General features: G+C 47.9%; 1 long non-coding RNA gene across 1 annotated transcript in view; it reads left to right on the top strand.

The window, feature by feature from the left end:
• The window catches only part of LOC147665005 (uncharacterized), a 49,481-nt gene extending 43,724 nt beyond the window's left edge, over nt 1-5,757 (top strand). Inside the window, exon 4 of the long non-coding RNA XR_015305068.1 lies at nt 3,444-5,757. This is a non-coding gene — a long non-coding RNA (uncharacterized LOC147665005). The remainder of the gene's footprint in view (nt 1-3,443) is intronic.
• Nucleotides 5,758-6,450: the final 693 nt, after the last annotated feature.

Consider the following 6,450-nt stretch of genomic DNA (forward strand, 5'->3'; position numbering starts at 1 on the left):
AGGTTGATGCTGTCGGCGTCGCTGGGCCCAGGATTGGGGCAACAAGCCTTGGCAAATTTCAGGGCCACGTGGTGGGCCTAAAGTGGCGTCTTGAGAGGACCAGGAGGGTCCGGGGTGCTCCTCTCTCAGAAGGGAGCAAAGGCCAGTCTGGAGCAACCAGACCAGCAGCGTTGGTTGTCGGGTGTCGTCAAGGAGGACACAAGCCAGCGGCTAGTGATCAGACAACGTGCTGAACAGCAGAGAGCAGAAGAGCCCCACGCAGATCGTGGAGATGCTGGGAGGCTGCACTTCGGTGCTGGAGCTGCTCAGGGTCGTGGCTTCTCGGACCCCAGAGCACTCACCAGAGGATCCCTCTGTGCTTGTGCCGGTTAAGAAATCGTGCAGGTCTTGATGATGGCCGGTCCCTCGAGGTCTCGTTGCACCCACAGATCTCAGCTGAGCTGACGATGTGGGTAGAGGTCAGAGGTGCCAGGGAAGCCGGTTCTCGTCGAGCTTTGCCGTCGGATTCCTGAGGAAGGACTTGCAGCAAACCGCAGAGTTCTTAGATGGTGCCTGCGGATGCAGGGTGACTACTCCTTAGCCACAAGAGAGAAATCTTGAGAAGAGTCGAGAGGTCCTTTCGTAGAAAGTATTCTTGATTCAAAGATGATCTAATTTGGAAGGGTCCCCGCTCCTGCCTTTATCCTAAAGAAAGGGGTGGGTACGTGACTAGTCCTGCCCTAGGGGTGGGACCAGGAAGGGGGGTGGTTACACCCCTCTCCCATGCCGGACTTTCCCCAGGTCAGGGGTTGGGGCGCCCCTGGAACTAGTTCTAGCCGGCAGATGCGTAGTGAGCACCGGGGTGCCACTCCGCAGTCACCTTCTTGTAAAGCCCTGCCTACCCAGGATACACAAAACCCTGTCTGGGATGGTGCGAACACCGCCCCGGACAGGAAACACTTTGTCCAAGCTCTCCTTGCTGGAAGGACTCCCAGCAGCAGGAGGTCAGACTCGTGTCTGTGGTGGCAGCATCCATTTTGTGGAGCTGAGGCTTCAGTTAACTTTAACCGGGATTCACAGTTACGTACATGTCGTGTCCCTCTAGAAGGGCGGAATGCTAACCCCGTCGCCAGCATTGGTGAGGGGGCAGTATCCCGATTCGTATGACACCTTACTCGACATGTCTTGATAACGCGATACCGAAGTTAGCGATATGGTATGCGTTATCATGGAACAGCCATTGGGTCTTGGTTCCGCAAGCTGCAACCGGGCTCGGCTCGTGCCAGAGCCCAATTCACACGATTCCACGCACTCTGCCTTCAGGATTGTCAAGGCCTGCCATAGGAGTGACTGATAGGAACTCGGTGTCCATTTTAGGGTTAGATATAGGGATACTATACCTAAAGCAAAGGGCGAGTACGCCGCCTTGCCCCAGCTGTCGTGCAGCCAGTTGTGTTAGATTTAGATGGCCATCCAGCGGTGGCATAATACATGCTTCAGCCCCTGGTAGGCCCTGGGTACACCGATGCCCTGAGTTACAGGGTCTGACAAGGTGGCCCAGTTCCAATTGGAAATGTACCTAAGGTACATGGAATCCATTTTAGAGAGGGAGCAGTGGGCCTGGGGTCCTGATTGGCAGGGCCCCCGGTCAACTAAGTCGGAAAACCAGCAAAACACCAGGCAAAAAGTCGGGGGTAACCATAGTCGGGTATCTACCTTCCTACACACTGTGTTAGTAAGAACGGACGACACAACAGCTATGCATAACTTTAACAAACAAGGAGGAACCAGATCACTCTCCCTGTCGCAAAAGGCCCATAGAGTATGGGAATGGGTACTGCAACACTAGATATCCAGAACAGCGGAACATCTCCCAGGAGACCAGAACGTCCAAGCAGATACACTCGCCAGGCTCAAATCTACCTGCCACGAATGGGAGATCACCAAGGGGTTCTAGACAACATCTTCCAAAGATGGGGGGGAACCAACAGTAGACCTCTTCGCAACAGCAGAGAACGGGAAATGCTGGTTCTTCGCAAGCTGGCTTCCCCAACGGGGATCCTGCGGGAATGCGTTTCTGATGGCATGGTAAGGCGTCTTTGCCTACGCCTTTCTTACAATTCCCCTCCTGCCACGAGTTCTTATGAAGATCAAGAAGGAGCCGTGCCGGGTGATCCTGATAGCCCCATGGTGGCCCAGGCAGCACTGGTTCACAGAGCTTCCTCTACTGTCGGAGGTCCATCCGATTCGCCTTTGACCAATACAGGGGCTTCTGACTTTGTCCCAGGGACAAGTGCTACATCCAGATCCGAAATTATTGCACTTAGCGGCCTGGCTCCTGAGCACTGTAAGTTTCCCCATCTAAAGATCTCAGAGGAATGCAAAGACATCCTATCAAAAGCCAGAGCGGAGAGTACGAACAAGACCCACAGAATGAAATGGGAAAGATTCTGTCTGTGGTGCCAAAGATGTAACATTCTTTCTCAATTTGGCAGCGCATGAGATTATTACATACATTTTACTTTTGGCTCATGCATCGATAAAGGTACATTTAGCTACAATATCACTCTACAGGAGGACTTCCTCAGGACCAACTATATGGTCTGGAAGAGTCATCCAACAATTCATGAAAGGATTATTCCGGGTTTTTCCTCCAGTAAAGCCTCCACCACCTCTATGGCAGTTGAACATTATTCTTTCTCAAGTAATGAAACAGCCCTTCAAGCCAATACACAGGGCAGATCTTAAATTTCTATCATGGAAAGTTCTCTCATAGCGCTCACTATAGCCAGGAGAGTGGGGGAATTACAGGCTCTCACGATTCAAGACCCTTTCTTACAATTTCAAGAGAATAGAATGATACTCGGGACTAATCCAAAATGTATTCCAAAAGTTCCAATTGACTTTCATTTAAATGAGCCACTAATGCTCAAACTGTTCTTTCCTCAACCAACAACCGCAGCGGAAAGAGCTCTCCACTTGCTGGATGTCCAACGCTGTCTCAAATTCTATTTACTAAAGACAAAACCCTTCCGCAAATCTTCACAACTGTTTGGTGCCTTCAGCACACCCAGGAAGGGCTTCCCTTATCAAAAAGAGGAATCGTCAGATGGATTTCCAGTGCAATAGAGTATTGTCATCAGACCATTCGACAAGAGCAGTGTCCACCTCCACTGCTTTGTTTGCGGGAGTTACCTGGATGTCTACACCCTCCATTATGCCACCTACTGTGGGAGGAGGCATAGTCGTAGCCTGGAGGAAACCCCCCCCCCCCACTGGCACAGATAAAACTTTGTTAGTTGTAATCTGCAGTACAGTGGAACCCCCCTCCCCCCCTCACCCTTCCCGTACCACCCCATACTCGTAATTATGCCCTTAAGTTAGCAACGTTAAAAATTTTGGTCTGAATAATATGCAAACTGACTAACTTATTAATTTTTTGTTTGTGTTTCCTTTTCCAATAGGTACTATGTGTTTAATTCTTCAGATGGATACATTTACAATTCTGTCAAACAGAAGAGGCAACCTTACTAAAGCTTTAAGGGTTCCAATGTAATTATTAAAAATCTTTTGAGTATTAAATGCAGAGGTATAACCCCATTACGCTCTCGGAGTACCGAATACGAAAATCGTGATAATCTTAATGTGTTTACAATAATATAAATATCTGCATTGCTCATTGTTCAGGTTTCATAAGTAAGTTTTATTTCATATTTATCTACCAATTGTAGCCCCCTTTGTTTCCATAAGTGGAAAGTTTACAGTAAACATTTGAAAAGTGATTTGTGGTTTTCCGTTATACTGTCTTGGGTGTATCAAGCTGTATATGCAACAACAAGGTCAGTTTCCCAGTCGTCACTGAGCGAGAGTCTGACTTTGCGTACCAACGGAAAAAAAGGACCATTATCACCATTTAAACGCATGGGAAACTACTACCATTTAAAAAAATATATATATATATATAATGTATTGTAATAAAGGCTTGTACAAATATCTATTTTCGCAAACTGCCAATTTATAAAGTAATTGCAAATAAAAAAATTAAAGTGTTTTTTTTTGTTTCCTGTTACTGACTGTAAAATAAAGTGTATCGCTGTAATTATTATTTATTCATAATTATTGTGGTTTTAAAAATAAAATGTCTATTGAAATCTCACTGTTTTCATTTTTCCCTCTAAAATACATTTCAGTTAGTAGGTAAAAATTAAGTATTAACTGGGTATTAATATAATACCCCGCCCATTACCCCCATATCCTGTCACTAAAGGTGAATCTAGAAGTGCTATTAAACATTATTGAAATTTAATGCTAAAATAAAATGTATTTAGAGACCAAGGGGTCTATAACAATCTCTATTGTAAACCCTCCGACCTTAGGTCAGAGGCTTTACAACCGAGGTAGCCCATTTCATTTCTGACCAGCTGATTACCATACAGCCGGTCAGAATTGAACTGGCCTGTCATTACAGCTGGATTGCTACTGGCTCCAGGAGCCCATAAGCCATTCAGAGACCGGCCTGTAGTCCCATAGGAAAGTAGGATGCTTGGTTTCCCACAGTCTTTCTGACATGGTAAGCCTGATGGAAAGCGAGTTTTTTTTAAACCTGTTTTTTTAAACATTTGAAAAAAAAAACACATTGTTCAATTTAAGTTGTTTGCAATGTCTAAATTAGAATATCAAAAATGTATTATTTATATCTATGTTCCATAAATAAAAATTTTAAAAAAATGGACACTAAGGGGTCCAATACGATGTCGGGTGGGTCGCCAACGCCATGGTGGCGGTGGCGATCCTCCCGACATAAATGCCCGCCTGCTACCCTTTTCCCCCCGACACGTTACGATGGTGGGGGGGACCGCAGCGGAGGCAAACACCGCCCACCACTTTTCGGCCCCAGTCTCCTTGCGTCCGGGGCGGAAAAGGGTTCATGTTGTGCCATATTTGGATTTGTGTGAATGGGTGCCTTTCCGCGGCGGCGATGCTGCCACGGAAAGGCAGGTGGTCTTTGCTTTGGGGGATCCCCTGCGGGCCCCCCCGGTGAAGGCTGAAGTCGGGGTGCACAGGGGGGTACCTAAGGTACTCCCCTTTATTTGCATGTACAAAGCAGCAGGCACCGCGCGGTGCCTGCCGCTTTGTATAAGCAGATGCGAGAAAGCATTTTTAGCATTGTGGCGGGCGGTGCAGAGTGCACCGCCCGCCACAATGCTAACAATGAAGGATGTGCCCGCCACTGTGGCGGGTATATCCTAATTCCCCCAACGGAACCCCTGCCCTTATGGCGGGCGGTCCAGCATACTGATAGGGCCTCATTAGGAAGGCCGGGCAGACTTTGTCCGCCCGCCGCCCTAAGTATTTTGACATCTTTAAATCAAAATGTATTTTAATTTTTTTTCTCGAAAGACCTATTAGCCAAAACAACAATGAGATCATTAAAATATCAGTCAGCAATATTGCGGCCCAACACTTTTTGGGGGGGGGGGGGTATTTTACAAACTAGAGTTCGACAGTTGAATCTGCCTGAATACTATGCTTCCAAAAAATGTTCAGGAGGAATGCCATTCAGTATGATGGGAGCCTGTGTTTGCAACAACAACACAAATGCCTATAGTGGGTAAATCTCACTTGACAAAATGACAACATGTAGAGTGGACTTAACAGAGTCCACGAAGTGTCAAACATTTTTAGGTGGTGGACATACCAAGTAAGTAAGGATGTCAGAATACAAAATCTGAATGGATGAGTTGTAAAATGTATCTGCAGATCTGTATGGATCGCATACGAAAAACGTGGGGCCCCATTACGATGTCGGGCGTATTGCCTCTGCCAAGCTGGCGGTAGCAGCTGCCGGTCTGGTGGAGGTAATCCTTTTAACAGCCATTCCCAAATCCACCCCGCCATATTAGTATGGGGGGGGGGGGGGACTGCGGTGAATGGAAAAACCGTACGCCGCTTTTCTGCCCCGGTCGCCTTGCCATATTACAATGTGCAAAAATGTATGCCTTTTCGTGGCGGCGTTGCTGGCACGGAAAGGCATGTGGTGTTCACTCGGGGGGGGGGCCTGCAGGCCCCCAGAGTGAGTGAGGGAGGGATGGGGTGTGCACACAAGGGTACCTGTGGTACCCCCCAGCATTTGCCTAAACAAAGCAACAGGCACTGCGCGGTGCATGCCACTTTGTTTATGCAAATGCGTGCACTCATTTTTAACATTGTGGCGGGCGGTGAAGTGAGCACCGCCCACCACAATGTTAAAAATGGGGGATGCTCCCGCCACTGTGGTGGGCGCATCCTAATGCAGACTTCGGGACACCCACCCTTAAGGCGGGCTGTCCCGTCTTCCATAAGGGTGTTGGGCGGGCAAAGCCCGCCCGGCATCCTAATGGGGACCAAAGAGTACACTTTGACCTTATGGATCCATGGCACACATTTCCACATTGACTACTTTTGGGTGTCAGTGAGACAGCTTTGTAAGGT

Source organism: Lissotriton vulgaris, unplaced genomic scaffold, assembly GCF_964263255.1.
Source record: "Lissotriton vulgaris unplaced genomic scaffold, aLisVul1.2 SCAFFOLD_731, whole genome shotgun sequence".
Lineage (NCBI taxonomy): Eukaryota > Metazoa > Chordata > Amphibia > Caudata > Salamandridae > Lissotriton > Lissotriton vulgaris.